General features: G+C 44.0%; 1 pseudogene across 1 annotated transcript; it reads left to right on the top strand.

Annotated features, from left to right (window-relative positions):
- Nucleotides 1-496: 496 nt before the first annotated feature.
- On the top strand, nt 497-25,266 carry LOC145801008 (uncharacterized; annotated as a pseudogene). Its single transcript, XR_014341824.1, has 12 exons — nt 497-620; nt 929-986; nt 1,091-1,172; nt 2,158-2,202; nt 3,235-3,291; nt 4,131-4,190; nt 4,282-4,409; nt 5,445-5,712; nt 5,919-5,985; nt 6,236-6,306; nt 6,384-6,473; nt 25,225-25,266. The product of XR_014341824.1 is annotated as an uncharacterized LOC145801008 (transcript).

The following is a 25,266-nucleotide window of genomic DNA, read 5'->3' as shown; positions in this document are numbered from 1 at the left end:
AAAAATGTTAGAAAACAAAAACGAAAAAGTATTTTCCATGGTGAACAAAAAAAGAAGCCATTTGGGCAGTAAATATTTTTCACAAATGTTTTTCAAACTACTACCAATATGTTATCACACTACCACCATCACCGTTGCCATCACTGCTACTGCCACCTCACCACTACACCGTCACCACCACCAAACATGGAAAAATGTTTTTTCCAGAAAACATTTTATGGAAAAAGTTTTTGTAGAAAATGTTTTCCGTTAATAATGTTTTTCGCCCAACGGAGTGGAAGTTTCATTCACTTTTCCTTTTCTTTTTTTGCTTTTGCTCCATAAACCCCTCCTTCAAAGCCAATATCAAAACACAATAACTGGGGTTTGTCAGCCTTTTCTGAATTTCTGCTTTTCGGTTACCTGGTTTCATCAAAAGCTTTTCATTAATTCATATCGGCAAATGTAGTATTTATTATTGAGCGGAGATGCTTCCAAAAAAATATATAGCAGTTACATGCATTTACTTTCATCTGGTAATCATGGGATATCAATCATGAATTTCGGAACGTTGTCTAATGTGGTGGTGTTAACAGGGCACAACAAGGTTTTTATTAACTTTGATTCCGCACTTCAAAAAGGTATGCTTTTGCCATCTTTGGGGAATATTGTCTACTTGAAAGGTTTAAGTTAACATGAATGTTATTGTTGTTACTTTTACTAGGCTATTGCTTTTCTTAGTTTTATATTATTTAGAAAGTTCCATTATGTTATGAAGGGTTAAGCTTTGACAATCTATCTTAGAAAAATGGGTTGAATCTCTCTCTCTCTCTCTCTTTCTCTCTCTCTCACTCTCTCGTGTACATGCTTTCTTGATGTTGCCCTGCCTACTTCATTTTCTTGTCTTGAACTTATGGACAATCATGTGAAGGTTTCTTTCTATAGTAAAATTCTTTCTACTTGCAGATCTTGTTGTCAGCCTTTGAGTGTCCACATTGTGGTGAGAGGTAGTTATTTTTACGTCATTTACAATTATGAGAATCTTTATCATATTTAGGTCAATTTGTCTTTTCTAACAGGTCCTTATGTTATCTGTCTGGTCTATCTGTAGGAACAATGAAGTGCAGTTTGCTGGTGAGCTCCAGCCCCGAGGGTGTCATTATCAATTGAACTTTCCACCAGGTGATCAAAAGGTTGTCTCATGTGGAATGAACTTTTACAAAATGAAGCACTTTTAAGTTATATAATTTTGCATTTATCAAACTATGCTGTTGTTTTTTAATGAAAAGATGCTCATTAAGCTAAACTAAGTTGTCGGTCAAAATATAATAAAATATTTGTTTGTAATGAAATATAATTTCGTTAAGCCCCTGTTGTGATGTGCCTCTTTGCGGATTTCATACTTGTGAAAAAGAAGAAAATTGGAACTATTTATATTGTCTATTTGAGCTTTTAACTTAATTCCAGACCACTTTCCTAATAGTTGAAGACTGTATATTGGCTAATTTTTACTCCTGCTTGAGAACTTATGATAGTAGTTTCTTGTGTATTTGAAATCATTTGCAAGTTCTACTAGTTGTTAGATAACTTAAAGAAAGATACAATCACTTTTTAAGATGTTTTGTCTACCCTTATGGCACAGTGACTTCTCTGAATTTATGCTTTTCAGCTACCTGGTTTCATCCAAAGCTGAGTAAAAATGTGGTTGTAAATATGTTCATACGAACTGCATTCGTAATTTTAGCCGTCGTCTCCCACATTTGAGTTTGTAATTTTCATTTGTTGTGTGTTCCTCACTGATGCAACAATGATTTCTCCTACCTATCTGTAGTTTGGGGTTACTCTCAGTCTCAGGGGGCTTCTTTCTTGCTGGTTTGTAATTTTAAATTTTCTAACACCATGCACGCCTTTGTGAGGTTTTAGATGTAGCTAGTACATCTGCTCTCAAGCTCTTCCTTCTCTTGTTGTTGTCATCGTTATCATTGTTGTTCTTGGTATATACATACAAACTTTTGCGCTACAAAATTGTTTCTCTATTTTCAAGCAAAATGTAAGTCGCACTGCTCTTACTTGCAAATGATACACATACAAACTTTTGCTAATGGATTAACTGTTTTCCAAAGTTTTTAGGAAAGTAAAATTTTTAAAATGTTATGCTAATGGAGTTATTCTATGCAGATGCTCAATCGACAAGTAGTGAAATTTGACACGGCCACTATTAAGGTATACTTTGGGTTCCACTTTTAACTTGACTTTCGTCAACTATACAATTTTCTTATTCTATTGGCATTATTTTAGTAAAATTATATTGAGTAAACTAGACTTGGCAGTCTGCTGGTTTGAATGTTCAAATAATGACTGGATTGTTTACATATGTCTATGATGGCTGTTCTACATACATACATATATTTTTATTGGGTGGGACCCTTGTTTCCTTTGATTTCCCTAGATTTCTCCCCCAACCCATTTAGTTTATTGTAAACAAAGTATATTAGTTCTCTTTCTAATCATTGGCCCTGTTTGGTAGAGCTTATTTACAGTTTATTTCAGCTTTTAGCTTAATTTAAGCTATTTTGATGTATTTGGTTCAGCTTAACAATACAACTTATAACTTTTTCTAAGTCAAAAATCAACTTATTCTTTGAGTGGGGGAGGAGAAGTTTAATTTATATGTCAAAAATCAGCTTATGTTCACAGCTATAAGCTATAAGCTATATGCCCTATTTGGTAGGACTTATTTCCAGCTTATTTTAGCTTTTAGCTGAATTTAAGCTATTTTGATGTATTTGGTTCAGCTTAACAATACAGCTTATAGCTTTTTGTAAGTCAAAAATCAACTTATTCTTTGAGTGGGGGAGGAGAAGCTTAATTTATAAGTAAAAAATCAGCTTATGTTCACAGTTATAAGCTATAAGCTGTTAAACAATAAGCTATAATCACTTTCCCATAGCTCTACCAAACACGGCCATAATCACTTTCCCACAGCTCTACCAAATGGGGCCATTGCATCTACTAGTTTCATTTCTTTATAAAAGGATGCTTTCTGATAATTGGCAGCCCCCTTCTAATAATAACAAAATTACACTTCTAGTGTTACGAATCTTGCATGTATTATTGGTGTTGTACTTATTTGTCAGTGATGATTGATGACTATTGATCTGTGTGACCTCCCTGTATGCATTGTTTATCATTAACATCTTTGAATTGTTATTATGATCTAAGAGATTTGCATTTTTCTATCATTGGTTTTTACAGATTCCTGAACTGGATTTTGAGATTCCTCCAGAGGCTCAGCGTGGATCTCTGTCAACGGTATCTCCTTTTATAACCTACTCCTAATTTCATATTATCTTCTGTACTTATGATGCTTAACTTGTCCTTTTGTTTATGTATTACCTTTTGCCAAGATGTTTACACATTATGTGAGCAATTTGACTGGTTGCCACTGGCAATTGGTACTTTCTTCCCATACACGTGCAACTTTTTATGATCTTATTTCTGTCAAATATAGATTTTGCAATGGTAGTTACACCAGAGTGTTAAAAAAGGTATTGTATCAAGTGGGACTTTTTTCTGTATTTTTTTTCCCTTCAAATTATTACATTTTTCGTGATAAGAAATGCATTGGTGATATCTCCCGTTGATGGATTTTTCCTTTTCTTTGGTTTTGTTTGGGTGCATCACATGTAGAAGCCACTTGGAGAGTACGAATTAATATCATCCCATCCCATCTCATCCCATCATTTGGATAATAACTTCGATAAATAGTTCTGTTGTGTGTAACATGCTATCATGATTATATTTCTCTGCTCTTTGTCTTACCTTGGCCATTAACTCTTCGTTCCTATATGTCTATTCGTATAACTGATGTCTAGTCATGTTAAACTAGTAATATTTTGTTAAGTCAGAATTCTGAAGTGAGTAGTGCTAAGGAGTCGCTCAATTTATAAGTTAAAAGTTCAGTATATTCTCCAAGATTGCTGGTGCATTGTGCATGAATTTTGAATAACCCCCCATTTTTTTCTTCTTTTCATGAAGTTTTGAGTCAACATGTTTGATCTTGTGTTATTCTTTTCCACATAATCTGTGTTATTTATTTGGATGCTTATCTTTGTACACTATTAACCCCACCCCTACTGTCTGTTTTCCAGGTGGAAGGGATATTGTTACGAGCTGCGAATGAAATAGAGGCCCTTCAAGAAGAAAGAAAGGTACATTTTAATTTGAACTTACTATCCATTTTTCTTCATCTTCCTCCTCCTCTTTCTTAGGTTCCCTTATAACCTATCTTCTGCTTTTCAGAAAGTGGATCCCCAATCTGCTGAAGCAATTGACCGGTTCTTGCCAAAATTGAGGACTTGTGCAAAAGGCGAGTCATCCTTTACAATCATTCTTGATGATCCTGCTGGCAACAGTTTCATTGAGAACCCGTAAGTGCCTACCCACACCCATTAACATTTAAATCTATAAAATGACATAATACATTACATAAGTGTCTGCCTTAGGTCTGATTATAGTAAAAATATAATGATATTTGGACTATAGAGAGGATGTCCTCCAAACCCCCTGCTAAGACTTGGGAGGACCCTGTAATATTACAAGAAATCTGCTTTTGAAGCTAAAATTCTTGTGCAAATTTCTAGCACAAGAGAGTTTAATTAATTTGATCTTCATCGTGGTATTTCTGTTGTATGTGCTGTTTGTTGCAGCTTCAATGGGCTGCCTATGGTTATTGTCCATGTTACGCGGACTCTTTAAAATAAATCAAATATCCGTGTCGAACACCCGACACTCAGATAAGAGTATGTGATATGTGTCAGCTACTTTTTAACAGACACTTCTTATATAATTGTATGTAACACTATTATTATATGTACATATTGTTGTATAGTTGCAATAAATGTCTTTTTGACACTATAAGTTACATATTACACCATTTTATCTCACATACTTGATTAAAAATAAAAAATATGACATTTGTTTTTGCCGAGTCCATGACCCTTAAATTTATGGTTTGAAAACTCTGACCTCTAGATACATACCCACATCTGACACCTGTATCCCGGTCCATGTAACATAGGTTATTTTTTTTAAATTTTGTTTTTTTGTTTTTTTTTTTTAAATTGTGAGATTTTTTGTGACTGTTGTTGTAACTTTTGCTAACAGCATAAGTAGTAAAAATAGCTTAATTAAGATGGAAAAAGTTGATTATCCTTTGGCTCAGGGAGGGGTACTTTTAGATTCTGCTTATAGATTATTAGCTTACAATAAGCTATAACAAACAGGCCCATAGTTAGTTATTCTCTCTGTGTTTCTCCATTTTATTAATGGAGGGCCTTTGAATAAGTATATTAACAAATGATTTCTTGTGTACCTCACTTTAAATGCTTTCTTGCTTTCTTTCTCTTCCTGTCTCTCTTTTTTTTTTTTGGATAATCTGAAGGGCATCCATTGATCCCTGATAGGTTTGCTCCATCTCCGGATCCTTCATTGACAATTAAGTTCTATTAATGAACTCCTGAGCAACAAGCATCACTAGGGTACGTTGTCGACCCATCACTTGGGGGAAAACATCGTGATGAAGCATTATCAGAGGAACTAAATAGTACTGGTGATCAAACTAGAAGAGAACCACACGGATTAATTGGAACTGTAGCTGGTCAGCAGGCTATTGCTTAGGGTAATAGTGCAGAATTTGCTGAATCTTTGTTTCGGTACTCTGCACCAGAAGAGGTACAAATATCCTTTCAAAAGTTCATTCCCACCTCCTGCTTTCTTATCCTTCCTCCCGTCTTTTGTGGAGCAAATGTAGAACGTAAATTTGTTGCAAAATGAGCATGGATAATTAGCTACTCTATTTTCTTGAATTTCACATCTGTTTCTTTTATGAAATGGGAAGCTGCAATTCAATTATTTATTTATTTCTTCTTGCTGGATAGGTGATGACCTTCCCATCAACATGTGGAACTTGTGTAGCCAAGTGTGAGACTCGAATGTTTGTCACCAGTATCCTTCTTATCTCTTCTGTCATTGAGATGTGACATGGCACTAGTGGTTCTGGTTTTATACTACTTGCCATATACAAATAATATGGCATACATTTAGTGTCTGAAAGGATTGTGGAGAACGATATTTGAGGAATCTAAGATTGTTTCTACTACCATGAGTTTTGTGGTTGGAAATGAAAACTATTTTTCCCTCAAATCATTTTACCGATAAATATACACGGGCTTTGTTGAGCTTAACAAGTTAACAGATATTCCATACTTCCGAGAAGTGATCATCATGGCATCCTCTTGTGATGCTTGTGGGTACCGCAATTCTGAGGTTTGTACATACGTATATATTTTCTTTACTATTCTCATTTTTAATATCCTGATGATGTGTATGCTTTCCCTTTGCAGTTGAAGCCTAGTGGCCGTATTCCGGAAAAAGGAAAGAAAATTATAGTTCTTGTGAAGAACATTAATGATCTAAGCCGTGATGTGATAAAGGTATGCCATCGTCACTCATATTTTTTGTGCAAATGAACATTTTGAATATGCTGTAGACGTCCCCGAACGCCCCGGGAGGGTGAGCTCCCGTTCTGGTCATTTGGGGTCACTACAGCTAAGGACTCTTAAATTGTCATGGTTCTAAGTCTGAACCAAAGAGTCCAAATCCGGCAAATTGTTTTGAGAAAAATAGATTTTTTTGAAAGAAGTGCCAAACATGGACTGCTTTGCCAGATACAGAGTCGCCACCTAAATATTTTATTTTGGGAAATTTAGGAAACCCTGACTCGTTGCCTAAGGCCACGTGTCTGTCATCACCAAAGTTGCCTCGACTCGGGAACTTGGGTACGATTGGGGAAGGTCACTTCGTGAGCACCCCCGCTCGCCCGATCAAAGATCGGCCTCTACTAACCATGATATCTTGTTTTGAAAACATTGTGCATTCTTATTCTGGTTATTAGCCTAGATTTACTATGTGATGCGCACAGCATACAAGTATAGACTGAGTCGCCTAAATTGGAACAAAATATTTCATGTTTGTTTTTGAAAATGGTTTGAGGGTGCTACTCGCAAGTAGGCTAAGACGTGGATTTGCCACCCTCGAGTGGGCTTAGAAAACATGATTTTGCCACTATCTAGTGGCCTTAAAACTCACAGTTGATGATTTGTTCCAATCCAAACAACCCAACCTTCACCCACAGGCATTCAGGCAGTTATATCACATAAGCAAATAGCCTCATGGTAAGCATGCTATCATGGCAGTCACTCACACACATGCAAGGATGTTAAAGCATAAAAACTCACCGAGTACTCCAAGCCAAAACAGAAACCAATTAGAAATCCATGCATGATCCTAATTATACAGAAATGCCTAATACAACACATGCAAAATGCAACTATAGCAGGCTCGACTATTCTAAACATGGCATATGAGATGCAACAGCTAACAAGTACTCAACTTGGAATTGAAAATACAATGCAGTTAGTATGATGCGCCGAGCCCGGTGCATGCAAAACAGATGAATGATGCAAACATGCTGTCATACTGTATGCTAATTTAAACATGCCCTAATCTAACCATCATAAGCAGGTAAATAAAAGGGAAGAAAGACGTGGGGTTGGAAGACATGCATCACACACACGCACACTTATTACAATTATGCCCTCGCACAGAGGGTCCGAAAGAATAATACAGTCCCGAATAAATATTACAATCCAAATAATTACAAAATCCTAATTAAGTTACAAATTTAACTAAGAACTGTAAACTAGCATGCAAGCTAGGGACTGCCTCGACTCCGCTCCGGATGATGAATGATGCATGCTCGGGTTGCTTGGTACGGAAATCCACTGCGATGCCCCAATTAGCCTCTGTTTTGCAATGATTCTTGGAAAGCGCGCCAATCCCCGGAAGACTGCTGATTCTTGATTTGCTGCAACAGAGAGCAGGAAAAGGGCATGGCAATGTATTTTCACAAATATATGCATGCCTCGATCCTCGTGTCACCAATCACGCATCTCGATGCATGATGGCCGAGGAGTCAAATTGTGCAACTCAATATAGAATGAATGCACATGTAAACACAACAAAAACCTAACTCCATCATGGATAATCCGGAGTGTCGGTGACTGGGAATTGAGACACGTTCCGTCACTCGGAGTATGAAACGTACCTCGTTTCCCGTGCCCGGGCTAACTCCTATCCCAAGCACAATGCAATATGCATGATATGCATGAAATGCAACTAATATGCAACCTAGCATACACAATGCTATGAAATGGCATACACGATGCACGAGATAACATGGCATACACAATGCGCTAACATACAACCTAGCATACGCAATGCTATGGAATAAGATGGCATACACAATGCACAAATGGACTTATACTAACACAAGTGGACCTCAGCCACACTCGCATAAGAGGCCATCAGATGAAAATGAGACAACTCGGAATGCGTGCACACATGTATGCAAACCGAGGACCGACCCTAAGGCACAAAATGCCACTCTATCGAGACATGGCAAGGCATGGAATATGGCATACAAGCATACAAATTTTAGAGGCAATAAGTGATGCAAAACAGCCCCGAAAGATGGCAAAATGACACCCGATGCATGAAATGAAACCGAAATGCAAAACTAGGCCTATGCATTGGCCTATAGCTATACAAAACATGCACTATTTGCTTATGACATATGAATACAGATTCAAGGAAGTCCAAACATAAGCACATTTACAGTTTTAAGCAAGGCCAAACAGCAAACACAAATAGGGAAAAACTAGTATGCAAAAATGGCCCTAAATGTGAGATAAAGAAGCAACTCACAGCTTCTGACCCCAAACAGATTAGGGCCCTTCAACAATGTTGAAGAGGGGCCCAAAATATGACCTTTTACAGTTTACAACAAACCCCAAAAACCAGCACAGATATGGCTAAGATCTCATGCAAGAAAAGGGCCAAAAGATGGACAAAGAAGCAAGTAGTGGTTGCTGGACTCAAACACAAAGGATCCCTTCAACAATGTTGAAGAGGGGCCAAAAATAATGTGCTTTACAGTTGATGGCCGGACCCAAAACAGTATGCAAGAATGCTCAAAATGTTATGCAAAATAAGGCCAAAAGGAGAGATATAACACAAAGTATACAAAGGGTGCCTCAAAAAGTGAGAGACCCTCAATGAAACATGAAAAATAGCTCAAAATAAGGTCACTTGTAGTTCGGACCAGAGCCCAAAAACAGAAGCAAAAGAGGCTAACAAATCATGCAAAAATGGAGCCAAAAGAGAGATATAAAGGCAACTGATAAATGAAAGCCTCAAAAAGCAATGAGACCTTCAACAATGTTGAAGAAGGGCTCAAAATAAGTAACTTTACAGTTTATGACATGTCTCAAAACAGTCTACACGTAGGCCAAAAATACTACACAAGGAATATGCATACAATAGGGATAATGAAGCAAGTGCAACAAGGAGGCCTCAAACAGTGAGAGGCCCTCAAACAAAAGTGAAAAGGAGCTCAAATAAGCCTAACTCCAGTTAGGGTCGGAGTTCAAAATAGCAAAAAAGTGTGACTTATGTATTGAACAAATATGGACCAAAAATGGGAAAATGGAGCTTACCCTTGAAGACTTGTCTTTGGCAGCTCTTTGGCTTGAGTTGCAGCACTCCTAGGCCTTGAAGAACAACCTCCAGCTGCTAGAATGGAGGATGGAAGGGTGAGGCTTGGTGGTGGATGAAAAGGGGTATAGGACTTGGAAGGTTTTGAGCTTGGAAGTATAGAGAAAGGGAGATACAAGGCAAGGGCTTAGGGGAGAAGTTTTGTAACCCTAATAACAGAGCTGGAGCTCCTGTTATATAGGCAAAAAGAGGGGGAAAATGGGGGGAAAAAATGGAGGGAAAACCAACCAAGTTTTCCTCCAAAAAGCAGCCCCCCCGGATACAGAATCTGGGGGGAAAACAGATGCATATTTGCACTGTAGATGATGTAAGGATTCTGGCCGGCCAGTTATCTAGGTTTCAGGTGGCCGGCCGGCTACTTCCCATGGCCGGCCGGCCATGGGTCAAAAGGGTCAAGTGTGATTAATGGCCGGCCACCACAGAAAGAGGGCCTTTGATGTGTGCACAACACAACCCTGTGGTTAAACGCTGAAAAAAGTGAACCAGGAGAGAGAACAACCCACTTTTCAAAGGGGTTCAAAAGGGTCAACAACAATTACTGGTCGGCCACCAAATATTGGTGGCCTCCCAGATGTGTACATCACAAATATGGGGTTTAGGGTTCAAGAAAATGGCCTATGGGTGTTCAACATTGGCTTTGAAGTGAGGAAAATTGGGCGACGGGGGGCGATGAAGGGATAAAGTTGGCTGAAAGAACAATTACTGGCCTCCCACCCCTCTACGGCCTTCCTACAAATGAAACAGAGGTCCCTGCCAAAAATGAACCAAAACTAATGCAAAATGAGGGTTCGGGGGCCAAAACGCGCAGTTCGGGGCCCTGAAAATGGGCTGTTAGGCACCGGGAGTGGTGTTTGACCACGAAGTTGGTCTCTCGGACCACAGTGTCCCTCAAAAGGGAGAAAATAAGAAGTATGCCAAAAACCGGAGCAAACGGAGATGGTTAAGCGGTCCCGAACTGAGGCACACGGCCAACGATTCCGAAAAACCAGGAACCGGACTCCAAACGGGCAAAAATGGCCTACGACCACGAAACGTAGCCTACGGCCACTGAGAGATGATCTACGAGACCTCTCCCTCCCTTCACAAAGAGAAAACAGAGAAAACCGAGCCTGGTTCGCAAACCAAGGCAAAGCATGAAAGGGTTCGGAAGTCCGGAGGCAAGGCTCGCAGCCGAGACTCTGAAACTTCTGAACGAGCACAATATGCAATATCACCAAGCGCTCAACTGGTGATGTCTGAGTCTCAAAGTCGGTCAAAAATGGGGTGTCTACAGTTGCCCCTCTTTGATAGAACTCGAAAGTCATAAGTGACGGGAGTGAATGTCAAAGCCCAGAGACGACCCATTTTTGACAAGGCCGAAAACTTAGACAAACATACAGAATAACACAAAAGTGCCCGCAGGCAGGGGCAAAATGCAACTGACAATGCAAGAAGCCGAAGGTAACTCAATGATCATGCAAATGCAGCAAGCTGTAATGAAGCAAGTACTCTCAAATAGATGCAACAGTTTTAAGCAAGAATGCAAAGCAACGACTATATTTCATGCATTTAGGAATGCAAAGAATTATTCAATTCTCGTCGCGTCTCACACGGAGAAGATACGATACCTGCGCGATTCGTCTGGTCGCACCAGCTTCAAATGAACCGTACATACAATATCGTGCCTGCAAAACAAAGAAACTCAACAAGCACAACATATTTAACAGCATACGTTCAATGTGATATCAAATGCAGGCAATCACTGTGTTGATAGAAAAGTGTATCGCAATGCGGGAAGAAACGCGCGTTTCGGCGAGGGTGACTCGATCGCAGCCTCCGGTCCACCTCCCGGAGAGGTTACAATATGTTCAAAAGGATATGCCTCACTTTCGATGAGTAAACGATGAGACATGCATTGGAAGTTGAAGTTGAAGTTCCGGCGGAGCGATTTCGCGACAGAAAGTGCACTTCCCTTGTACTTTTTCAGGTCCCGGGACTCCAATCTTCCTCAAAATTTGCAGAGACCTTGGAGGGCATGTGGGGAACACCACCGGCCAGTTTTATGGGGAGGGGGATGTGGCCGGCTAGTTCTTGAAAAGTAAATGGCCGGCCAGCCAGAAAAAGTGGCCGGCCGGCCACTTTGCCTAATCCGGGGGCAATTTTGTCCTTTTAGCCTCTTTTCTTTAAATACATCCACCCAAACACTTTGAGCTCATTTTTGCAGCTCCGAAATCCTCCTCTCTACCTTCCCAAACCATTTTCTCCCTCAGATCCGGGCTCTATACGCGTTTTCCAACGCCCCACGCAAGTTGTTTTCGCGAAATCTTTCAGTTTCAAGCACTTTGAACTGATTAAATTTTGGTTTCGGGGCTTCTTTTCTCATTTTCGCCACTCGAGGTGAGTTTGTCTCAATATTTGGAAGATTTTCTTGGGAGTTGACTTTTGTTGACTTTTTCTCTTCCTGAGAGTTGACTTTTGTTGACTTTTTCCAATTTTGGCTCATTTTTGCCCCTTTTGCAGATTTCTTGAAATGGCGGGTCAATTTCCCCACGGTGGAGGTTCTCCAGGTGTCGAGGGCGAGCCTAACATCATGTCTCTGTCTTCAAGGGTCCGCCCCTTCATACCCGAGAGGTATGATCCACCAGTACACGTTCTTCCGCGAACTGTTTTTCATCGTTTCACCGAGTTCGACGAGCGAGCACCCGGGGATCTCCTCCTGCGGGAGCCTGAGTATCATCTCTCCCATGAGGCACGAGAGGTATTTACTTCATTCCTACCTTTTCTGTAACGTATTACGAATTTTTCTTGTATTCTGCTTGCGTTTCTGAACACATGATTCAATCACTTGAATTTCTGAACACTCAGCCCATAAATTGATTGTGAACACACAGCACGCACTGATTGAGGGTTGAACACACAGCCCAAACATTGATTTTTTCAGAGCACACAGCCCAAATTGAAAGTGAACACACAACCCACACTGATTTTTAAAGCACACAGCCCCAAATCGAAGGTGAACACGCAGCCCACACTGATTGAGAGTTGAACACGCAGCCCAAACACTGGTTTTTTTAGAGCACACAGCCCAAATTGAAAGTGAACACGCAGCCCACACTGATTTTTAAAGCACACAGCCCCAAATTGAAGGTGAACACGCAGCCCACACTGATTGAGAGTTGAACATGCAGCCCAAACACTGATTTTTTAAAGCACACAGCCCCAAATTGAAGGTAAACACGCAGCCCACACTGATTGAGAGTTGAACACGCAGCCCAAACACTGATTTTTTTAGAGCACACAGCCCAAATTGAAAGTGAACACGCAGCCCACACTGATTTTTAAAGCACACAGCCTCAAATTGAAGGTGAACACGCAGCCCACACTGATTGAGAGTTGAACACGCAGCCCAAACACTGATTTTTTAGAGCACACAGCCCCAAATTGAAGGTGAACACGCAGCCCACATTGATTGAGAGTTGTACACGCAGCCCAAACACTGATTTTTTTAGAGCACACAGCCCAAATTGAAAGCGAACACGCAGCCCACACTGATTTTTAAAGCACACAGCCCCAAATTGAAGGTGAACACGCAGCCCACACTGATTTTTAAAGCACACAGCCCCAAATTGAAGGTGAACACGCAGCCCACACTGATTGAGAGTTGAACACGCAGCCCAAACACTGATTTTTTTTAGAGCACACAGCCCAAATTGAAAGTGAACACGCAGCCCACACTGATTTTTAAAGCACACAGCCCTAAATTGAAGGTGAACACGCAGCCCACACTGATTGTCTGAACACACAGCTCAAATTGATTTTCTGAACACACAGCCCAGATTAATTTTCTGAACACACAGCTCAAATTGATTTTCTGAACACACAGCTCAAATTGATTTTCTGAACACACAGCCCAGATTAATTTTCTGAACACACAGCTCAAATTGATTTTTTGAACACACAGCTCAAATTTATTTTCTGAACACACAGCCCAGATTAATTTTCTGAACACACAGCTCAAATTGATTTTCTGAACACACAGCCCAGATTGATTTAGAGTTTGAACACGCAGCCCAAATACTGATTTTTAAAGCACACAGCCCCAAATTGATTTTCTTAACACACAGCCCAGATTGATTTTCTGAACACACAGCTCAAATTGATTTTCTGAACACACAGCCCAAATTGATTTTCTGAACACACAGCCCAGATTAATTTTCTGAACACACAACTCAAATTGATTTTCTGAACACACAGCCCAGATTGATTTAGAGTTTGAACACGCAGCCCAAACACTGATTTTTAAAGCACACAGCCCCAAATTGATTTTCTGAACACACAGCTCAGACTGATTTTCTGAACACACAACTCAAATTGATTTTCTGAACACACAGCCCAAATTGATTTTCTGAACACACAGCCCAAATTGATTTTCTGAACACACAGCCCAGATTAATTTTCTGAACACACAGCTCAAATTGATTTTCTGAACACACAGCCCAGATTGATTTAGAGTTTGAACACGCAGCCCAAATTGATTTTCTGAACACATAGCCCAGGTTGATTTTCTGAACACACAGCCCAGATTGATGGTGAACACACGGCACACACCTACTTTACTTTGCGCGCAGCCTATTCATTTTATTCGCACGCTGCTTTATTCATTTCCTGCTGAAACATGTGTTCATTCTGAATGCAGATGACTTCTCGCAACGTGCGAGGGTATGGCTCTACAGCGGCTAGAGACTGGTATGCTGAGCTCCCGGAGGCCGTTCGGGATTTGGTTGACTTAGCGGGGTTCGGGCCCTTCTGTGCTGGGCTATCTCGTTGTCCTGCCAGGAGGACGCTGATGGCCGCCCTGGTGGAGAGATGGTGGGACACCACCAACTCTTTCCATTTCTCTGCTACTGGGGACATGACTATGACCCCTTTTGACTTCGCTGTATTGACCGGCCTTGATGTGGGAGGTTGGGCGATCCCATATGAGGATGACATGGGCGAGTGGGAGGCCGCTTGGATATATCTGCTGGGGGCTCGCCCGCCTGTTGACAGAGCTTCGGGGAGAGTCCGATATACCTGGTTCTCTTCCCACTTCCGGCGGGTGGAGATGGAGCCCGGGACTCCTGATGAGGCGGCACAGTATGCCCGCGGCTTTTTGATGTTCCTTTTCGGGACCACTTTGTTTGCTGATAGAGGGAACACTGTTGGGCTCTATCTGCTGAGTGCCTTGGTGGACCTGTCACAGGTCAGGCGATATGACTGGGGTGGTGCTAGCTTGGCCACCCTTTATTGTTATATGAGCGCGACTTCCCGCGGACGGGGGGACTTACTCGGTGGCTACTGGAGAGCCTGGGAGGTACTTTCTGCCCTCTTGATTTACATTTCTGCTCCTCATTATTTGCACATTGCACACACGGCGCACTTTATACTCTGTGTCGTGCATTTTGCCCTCAGCATTTCACATTCTGCTTTGTTTTCTACAGTTGTGGGTCTATGCATATTTCCCGACATTGGCCCCGGAGATGATGGTAGCAGGACCTCTCATGACCCCGTACTCGCTTGTGTTTGAAGGCCGGCACCGGCCAAGACCTCGGGAGTCTCTCCTTTACCTGCGACAGTATTTTGACACGGTGCGCACATCGGAGGTACTTCAGAACTCTCAGTTCTTTCTGTTTTCATCTTTGATTTATCCTGTACATCTCCAATTTCTGCTTGGTTTATGCATCTGTTATCTGCAGATTACATGGCAGCCGTGGGCGCCCTTAGGTGAGGGTCTCCGATTCCAGTTTGCCGGAGGGTGGGGTGCCTCCCGGTACAGGCTCCTGTTCGAAGGGTCGGTTGGTAGGGCCCTTTTTCTGGGGGAGCGTTTCTTACACCAGGTCTGGGGGTACACTTCTCAGGACCCTCCCTCAGCACCTCCAGTCAATATGCGGATCGCTGATGTGCTCATTTCCTGGGATGTTGTCAATGCTATGCTGGGCACTGATGCTTTGCTATATATTGAGGAGGGGGACTATGCCACTTACCGTCACACATACCTGATGCCTCCATTGACGGGAGTTCGCATTCCGATGATGAGGCCTGCTGGTATGCCATCTTCGAGCCAGGCCCGGGCTCGGGCTGCAGACGCCTCTTCCACCAGCCGAGCTGGTACATCTAGAGGTGGGGGTAGGTCGGTTCCCCCGATTCCTCCTACTCCTCCTTATCCTGGGTGTCCGGACATGCCGACTGAGCTGATGGGATGGCAGTTTGGGACTACCTCTCCGATTCCGATTCCGATAGAGCCTCCGATGCCCGGTCATCGATATGTCATTGATCCCGACTCACCGCCGGTATGCTCTACTGCTTTTCATCTATCATTCAAATACTTAGACACTCCTTTATTCGTTGATGATTTGAGCTTGTATCTGCAGCCACCCAGAGAGTACATGGAGGGGGTGATCGGATTGGTAGCCCCACTTGAGGGCATGGTCTTGCGGAGGGAGGCACAGTTGTCTATCATGGGCTTCCAGGTACCCTTTAGTTTTCTGACATTTATCATACTTCTGATGACATGCTGATTTCTACTGCATTGATAGGCTACTTGTGTAGAGCACATCTGACACACACCCCACTTGTACACTGTGTTTTCATGCACCCGCTTCATGTATTTTTGCTTGTATCTGCATCTGATGTACATATTTGGACTGATGTATTTAATTTGAACTCTTTGTTCTCAGATGCCTCCTGTATATGCTCAGCCGCAGGTCGGGCCACCTGGGCCTTCTCGGGGAGCTGAGCCATCCAGGCCTTTTCATGGAGCTGGGCCATCCAGACCTTTTCACGGAGCTGGGCCATCCAGGCCTTTCCGAGGAGCTGGGCCATCCAGGCCTTCTCGAGGGGAGGGGCCGTCTCGCAGACGCAGAGCACATAGTGTGGAGGAGGAGTCTGGTGAGGATGAGGAGGAGGAGGTCGCAGACCGTCAGTCGGAGACATCTGCTGATGGAGAGGACGGCTCCGGCCTTGGTTCCGGGAGTGGATGCGAGGCTGAGGGGGATCCTGAGGATGACGACTCCGACTCAGATGATGGCGATGGCGATGGTGGCGGAGATTCTATTCCGTAGAGGAGGACGAAGAGGGCCTCTTATTCCTGTTCTTGAGAGCACAGATGCGGCTGTTTCCTGTTTTATTTATCTTTTTGCTAGTAGTTGTAGCACATTATACGTTATCGGGCAGTTTTATTTTCTATAAAACTTGTGCCGTAGTCTGTAAAATGTTGTAATAAGCGAGGCATGATGGGATGAAACAGCTTTTGAAAAAAGTATTGTATTTTAAACACTTAGCATCATATCGCATCATTCTGCATCATAATGAGATTGAATGGAAATGTGTATTGTGCATTTTCCCAGTCAGGTAGTGAACCGACGCAACAACTTAACTTTCTAAGATATAACGAAACCTTAGCAAGTTTACAACTCGATAAACAAAATGCAATAATGTTGACAACTCGATAAACAAGACTCAAACAAAAGCTTAAACAAAGAGTAACAACCCAAAACACGAAAACACGACAGCTCGACAAACAACTCGATAAGCAAGACGACAACTCGATAAACAAAACTTAACAGAATGAAGTGTACTTCGGACGATCTGGGCAACGGGACGCATCCGGAACAGAGGAAAATAGAGGCCTTCGGCATATCCGTTGCATGGGAATGCTTGAAACTTTCTCCCGGAGGGTAAAACAGGCTGAAGGCATACATTGGAGCATGGCCGGCCGCCTTTGGGAGCCGGCCGGCCAAATTTATTGCAGAGAGGGGGCCACCGACCAGTTTTGAAACAAGAGGTGGCCGGCCTGCCAGAAAATATGGCCGGCCGACCACTTAACTCTGCAGCCGCCCAATTTTTGACACTTGTCCCCCTGAATAGTGTCTTTTCCTCTTTAAAAGCCTTGGCTCCGTGTTTTGATTCAATCCATCTTAGTTTTGCACAAAAATGGAGGCGTTTCTCGTTGAAAATCTCACAGCTTGGATCGCTTCTCTAGATGGCTCGGAAAAGTTGAACTTCCAGAGTTTTGGCTTGAATGCACTTCACGCTGAGTCGCACTCCGCTACATCTCCCTTTCCTCCATGCCGCGGCGAGATTTTGGAACCCGGTGACGCACGTCTTTAGCTTCGGCGGTCAAGAGGTGTGTCCAACTTTTGAAGATTTTCAAGTTTTGATGGAGTCTTAACGTCATGAAGAGATCTTGCCCCAGTTCCGCTTTGGCCACGCCCAGGCTTTAGGGTGGATATGTGGACTCACAGCGCATGATGCTCGGTCTCTGATCTGTAATGGGGAACTGGATATCCTTGGTTTGATTCACCGCTTTTCCGACGCTGGTGACCGCGGCAACCATTATTGGCAAGGTTTCCGGCAACACGCCCTTTGCTTGTGCCTGCTGTCTCACTTTCTGCTTTCCCCGGGTTTTGGCGGATTTAGCATTCGTCTGATTGAAGTTGCTCAAGGCTTGAAAGAAGGAAAGAGCTGCATCGCCATGACCTTGGCCGAGACGCTGATGGGCTTGGATGCTTTCCATCGCCGGGAGACGACTAGATTTGCTGGGAGTCCACTACTGCTGCAGGTACTGTTTCCCACCCAATCTTACATATGTATTTGCTCACATCACTCGGCCCTCAGGCTCGGTTTTTCTCACAAAAAACCTTTTCTCGCTTTTCTCTCAACGTACATCTCTCTATTTTTTTATTCTCTCATTTTTCATCCCTCCCCAGGTATGGTTAATGGACAAATTGCAGGTCGTGGACTCTTGTCCAGCCTACTTAGCTCGAGGTTATTTCTTTCGACAGCGCCTAGTCGATGCCCCTGATGAAAGGTGGTGGTTTGACTGGATGTGCAATTTGTCCGCAGATCGCATTGCTTGGCGTTGTCCTTGGCTCAATCTCCCGGCAATGAGCTATAGCATGTCCCGACTGATCGGGATCCAGTTGATTGGTCTAACCCACTGTGTGTTCTACTTTCCGTTCGGATTCTTGCACCAGTTTGGTCATGATCAGATTTGCCCACCAGAGGGGATTGAGTACCCGGCTGCTTTCCCGATCCGAGGTGCACAGCTCGCCCGATATGCCATAGCATGGAGGACTAGAGAGCTCTTGGCTCCTGCTCCCACTTTTAATTGCGCTTTGTCTGACGAGTGCTTAGACTGGCTCAATGAGGAGGCACAGGTTGGGCCTAGCTTGGCGTCAGAGGCTTCGACCAGCTCTGGGAGGGGGCGCAGGGATACTTGACTTGATTATGCCCCGAATTTATTACTTTACTAGTACTTTCAAGTTTTCTTTATGAATGTAATAAAAAGCAACTTCGATTGTATGCAAGAGCAGGAGAACTCTGTTTTGAAATCAATGAAATTGAAGATTGTGGTACTGAAAATTTTCCGCTTTGGTCCAAAAATGGTCTTAGTTGTAAAGAGATTAATTTGAACAAAGTCAACTTGTATTAAAACTTTTCAAAACCATTTTCGATATGGATCAGAACTGGACACGCCTAAGATCTGTCACTGAGATACACAACCCCAGGTCCCTGCAACTGGAAAGTTGCCCCTAGTTTGAAGAGTACCACGACACTGCATGGCAATAGAAAGTTGCCCCTAGTCTGAATAGTGCTGCACCGTCGTGGCAACGGAAAGTTGCCCCTAGTCTGAATAGCACTATACCAGAGATCGCGATAAAAGCTGATGGACAAAGATGGCCGAGATGGTCAAAATGGACAAAGTTGATCGGGGAAAAGTTTATGGCTGAACTTCGTGGTGAAGTTGCCTACGTATCCCAAAGATGGGAATCAAGCCTTACGTAGTTCAGGCTTAGGTTCACTCGGGTATTTTCACTCTCCTTTTATGCTCTAACTTTTGCCAAGGTCGCCCTTTGCGGGTTTTCAACCTTGCGAGCTCAGTTTTTATGTTTTCCAATTTTTTTTGTGCTCTAACTTTTGCCTAGGTCGCCCTTTCGGGTTTTCGACCTAGCGAGCCTCTCAGGGGTAGTATTTCTTCAACTTGTCCATGTTGATCGGTTGGGAAAACTCTAGGCCATCTAGATCCATCAGAACCACAGCTCCACCTGACCAGATAGCTTTGATGATGTAGGGACCAGTCCAATTGGGTTTGAACTTGCCCCTTAGGTCGTGGATGGGAGCTCGGTTGTCTTTGAGCACCAAATCTCCTTCCTTTAGATTCCTGGACTTAACTTTCTTGTTGAAAGCCGGGCAATTCTGCGCTGATAGCCTTGAACGTGGTATAGTGCTTTCAGTCTTCTTTCGTCAAAAAGCATGAGTTCCTCAAATTTGCTCTGCTGCCAATCTGCTTCGGCTATTTGACACTCAGCCAATACTCGTAACGACGGAACCTCAATCTCGATAGGTAGAACGGCCTCCATCCCATAAACTAGTGAATACGGAGTCGCTCCGGTAGAAGTTCTGATTGAAGTCCTGTAGCCCCACAGAGCAAATGGCAGCTTATCTGGCCAATCTCGGTAGGTTTCCATCATCTTCTGCAGTATGTGTTTGATATTCTTGTTGGCGGCCTCGACCGCTCCGTTGGTTTGCGGCCGGTATGCAGATGACTTATGAAAAGCCACGTTGTATTTTTCCAACAAGTCTATCACTTCCTTCTTGAAGTGGGAACCATTATCTGAAACGATCTCGTTCGGGACCCCATAGCGACAAATGATGTTGTTTCTGATAAACTTTGCAACGTGTGACGCCTTCAACACCGCATACGATTGGGCCTCGACCCACTTTGTGAAATAATCTATCGCAACCAGGATGAACTCATGCCCATTCGACCCCTTTGGAGTGACAGCCCCGATCACATCAATTCCCCAAACTGAAAATGGCCATGGCGAAGTCATATTGTATAGTTTCGACGGCGGGATGTTCATACGATTTGCATGAATTTGACACTTGTGGCATCGCCGAACAAAACTAATACAATCCTCCTCCATGGTGGACCAGTAATAACCCTGTCTGAGGATCTTCCGTGCTAGCATTACTCCGTTCATATGCGCACCGCATTCTTCTCCATGGATGGCCTCCATCAGGCGCTTTGATTCTTCGGCTTCAACACACAACTTGTACATTCCCAGATGACCTCTCTTATACAGCTTACCCCCACAGATGATGAACTGGACGGCCATTCTTCTGATTGCCCTCTTATCCTTGGCATTTACCCCAGGCGGGTATGCTTCTTTTTCCAAGAAATTCCAAATGTCATAATACCAGGGGTTTTCGTCCTGAACCTCATCTATAGTAGCAATCGACTCATAGGCTGGCGCAAATTTCTGGTCAATGACGACTGGACGCATCCGGATTCCAAATGGGATGTCTATCATGGAAGATAGAGTTGCTAGAGAATCTGCGAACCTGTTGTTCTCTCTTGGAAGATGAGCAAAGTTTAGCTTTTCAAACTGAGGGATTAGCAAGTCCAAGGTCTGATGGTACATCATCATCTTTTCTTCTTTGACTTTCCAGTCTCCGTTTGCCTGAGATACAACAAGGTTTGAATCCCCGATGACGTCCAAACATCTTGCCCCTAGTTCCAAGGCCGCTTCTAGGCCGGCAATGCACGCCTCATATTCTGCTTCGTTGTTCGAGACTTTGAACCGGAGTTTGAAGGCTAGAGGGATACGGGAATTGTCGGGTGCTATCAGCAACACTCCTATCCCATACCCGTATTGGTTTGATGCTCCGTCAAAGTACATCGTCCAATATTCGTCGTCGATGTGCAAAATGGCTTCATCTGGGAATAAGTACTCCACTGCTTCACCTCCTTCGACTGGATGATCGGCCAAGAACTCTGCCACTGCTCTTCCTTTGACTGACTTGCGTGTCACATATTTCAGATCGAATTCGGAGAGCAACAGCAGCCAACGAGCTAGCCTACCCGTAAGTGCTGGTTTCTCGAAAAGGTATTTGATGGGATCCAGTCGTGAAACCAACATTACGGAGTGAGCTAACAAGTAGTGCCGCAGCTTCCTGGTAGCCCATACCAAAGCCAAGCAAGCCTTCTCGAGCGGAGTGTAGCGGGTCTCGTAGTCCAACATCTTCTTGCTCAGATAGTAAATGGCCCTCTCCACCTTATCCTCCGATTCTTGTGCGAGCATGCAGCCCATTGTAGTCTCAGTCACTGAAAGGTACAATATCAACGGTTTCCCCGGCTCTGGTGGCGACAACACGGGCGGGTTCTGTAAATATTCTTTGATCTGTTCAAAAGCAGCTTGGCATCGACCGTCCCATTGGAACTTCTTGCCTTTCTTCAGGAGACCAAAAAGTGGTTCACAAGTCAAGGTTAATTTTGAGATAAACCGTCTTATGAATTGCACTTTACCTAGAAAGCCTCGCACCTCCTTTTCAGTCCTTGGTGGTGGCATTTCTAAGATGGCCTTGATCTTTGAAGGGTCGACCTCGATGCCCCTTTGTGTAATCAGAAACCCCAGCATTTTTCCCGCTGTAACACCGAATGTACACTTCTGAGGATTTAGCCGCAACCGAAATTCTCTGATCCTTTGAAAGAATTTTTGCAAGGCGGTGTAGTGGCCCTCTCTTTCCTTGGACTTGACAATCATGTCGTCCACGTACACCTTAACCTCCTTGTGGATCATGTCGTGCAATATTGTGGTCGCGGCCCGTTGATAAGTAGCTTCGGCATTCTTTAACCCAAACGACATTACTCTGTAGCAGTATGTTCCCCACGGGGTGGTGAATGCAGTCTTTTCTCTGTCTTCCAGTGCCATCACTATCTGATTGTACCCTGAGAAGCCATCCATGAATGAGAGCAAAGCGTGCCCTGCTGTGAAGTCTACCAACTCATCAATATGCGGTAAGGGAAAGTCGTCCTTCGGACTAGCTCTGTTCAAATCCCTGAAATCCACGCATACCTGGATCCTGCCATCCTTCTTCGGCACTGGAACGATGTTGGCCAACCAAGTCGGGTATTCGGATACCAGCAGGAAGCCTGCGTCGATTTGCTTGGTGACCTCTTCCTTAATCTTGAGAGCCCAGTCTGGGCAGATCCTTCTGAGTTTTTGCTTAACAGGTCGGGCTTCGGGGTCAAGGGGGATCCGGTGTTGTACAATCTCAGGATCGATCCCAGGCATGTCTTCGTAGGACCACGCGAAAATATCTTTGAAATCTTTTAGTAAAGCGACTAAGCGCTCGCGTTCTTCCGAAGACAGCGTGGACCCGATCTGGACCAGCCGCGGGTCCTCCTCAGTACCAATGTTCACGGTAATGATTTCATCCGTTAAGGGTTTGACAAATCTCACCTGCTCCTGCTCAATTAATCGTTGCAAAACCGGAGGAATTTCGTCCTCGTCGTTTTCATCAAAATTTTGAAAGTCTGAGTTTATGCAATAAATTAAGGGCACAGAAAAGTACTCAGATACCACAGTTACTTGATTCTCATTAAGCACATCCAAATCGTCCGAATTCTCGGTTACAACAGACTCAAATGAGAAAGAAAAAGACGACCTGGACATAACTGTGGCATCCGGGTTATCATCCCCAGGATTACCAGACTCAGACTCAGTCGAGTTGGAACCTGATTCCGACTCACAGGACTCGATGGAATCAGATTCCGGCTCACTACCTGACCCGGTGTTGCTGGACAAAAATCCCTCCTCATACTGCCAAGTGAGAGAGGGTGCGATAGATGCATCCAAGATAGTCGCTGGAAGGCCCGCAGCCGTTTCATCTCCAATCATGGAAACCGAGGAGTTATCCCCCAAGCACTTTTGGTCGATCGAAGGATCTGAAAGTAGACATGGCAGCGCTACCCCCATCTCAAGTTCGGTGCTCTCAAAATCCACTACCTTACACTGCCCAACCTCAACTGATGGGTCTGTCTACTCTTCGGCAATGTCATCCCCGGGTAGTTGCAGGTCGAAGAAGATCTCGAAACCAGGCACGCGCTTCCTCTCCGCGTTCAGCCATGGTTCTGGGAAGCCGCAAAATGGAAAGTCTTTCCCCTCCCGGACGAAGCGTCCGTTTAGGGTACCCTGAATGGGCCGATGGATTAATTCAAAAGGCTTCCCAGCCTTCTTTGCTCTGGCTCTTCCGGCCATCTCTTTGCCCTTCCTCACCCAGTCCTCTTTGGTGGGCAGATAACCCAGTCCAAAGGTGTGAGGGTTGTGTGGCACTTCGGCCAATGATGCGACGCCCTTCTGGCCGCTCTTTCCCAATCCCATTCCGGGGATGTGTTGTAACTTGTTCATGAGGTAGACGGATTGAGCACTGACGTACACCCCCTCATTCACAGCCATAACATTCTGTACCACTCGAGCCTCAGCCAAAGTGAACCCCGATAAGAACACATCCTCAGTGCCATGCTCGATTTCCAATACTGGTGTGGACACTTCCGGTGGCGGATGGATTGATGAATTCCCAAAGACAATAGCTACCCCTTTCTTGTGAGGGTACTTCAGCATCTGATGCAAAGTGGAAGAGACTACCTTGACCTGGTGCAACCACGGTCGCCCCAAAAGTAGGTTGAAGTTTGCGGGAACGTCCAAGACATGGAATTCAATGTTGTGTTGTCCTGGACCAACCTGGGTCTGGATCTTGACAATCCCCATCACTTCCCTGCTAGTGTTGTCATAGGCTCTGATCACCTGAGTAGTAGGCGCGAAGTCCGCGGGTTTCAACCCGATTGCATATGCTATTCTGGCTGGGCAGACATTGATGGCGGACCCGGTATCAACAAGTACCACCGGTATCCACTTGCCTCTACATTCCACGGAAACGTAGAGGGGTTTATTGTGATTTATGCCCTCAGGCGGTAGTTCCTTGTCTGAAAAGGTTAATGCCGGGGAACCTCCTCCCGGGAAAACCAGCCCAACCAGCTGTTCTGGTGTAGTATCTATAGAGAGTTTAGCTTTGTCCATAGCAGATAGGACAGCCTGTCTGTGCACTCGCGACGCCATAAGTAGTCCCCAGATGGAGATGTCTGCTTGTATCTTCTTTAACTGTTTCAATACAGCTTCCTCTTCGATCTGCTTCTCCTTCTGTTTCTCAACTTCTTTATCCTTTCCGGATGTCTCGGGTTGGTCTAGGTGTGGGGGCTTGAAGTACCGCCCACTTCTTGTCATGTGATCAACCTCATCGAGGTACCAAGTGTCATCCGGTTGATTGTTTCCCCAGTCTTCGTCTGTGTGGGCAAGACATAAGTCATCGTCTTCCCACCACATTCCGTTAGCATCCAAAAGGCACCTGTCCGGCTCGGACATGTTTGTACTCGCAGCACTTTCAGCCTGCATGCCCACAACATCCTCTGTTCTCGTGCTCACAGCACTTTCGATCCCTTCATGGATTTTGACTTTCTCGGTTCTCTCAGAACCCTGTCATTCCACTTGCGTTAGTGTAGTTTGTTGTTCAACCTTCACAATGCTTCCGTCCTGAGCGAAATTCTTCGTACCGGCGCTCTCCGGCAATGTACTTTGACTTCCGGCCCTTCCAGCCACAACTGATACTCCCGCCCCTGCCGGGCCCTGTTCTGGTCGGATTTCTTCCACAACATCGGGTTGATCATCTAGCCACCCGGTAGCTCCTGTTGACTCCTCATATTCAAACCAGTTGACTGCTGCGTCCCCTGATTCTTGGTCGTTGAAGAACTAG

This window comes from Camellia sinensis, chromosome 1 (assembly GCF_055761805.1).
Source record: "Camellia sinensis isolate YWXY chromosome 1, ASM5576180v1, whole genome shotgun sequence".
In the NCBI taxonomy this organism is placed as follows: domain Eukaryota; kingdom Viridiplantae; phylum Streptophyta; class Magnoliopsida; order Ericales; family Theaceae; genus Camellia; species Camellia sinensis.
The sequence above is the reverse complement of the archived record's forward strand: the minus strand, read 5'-3'. Positions and strand labels throughout refer to the sequence as shown.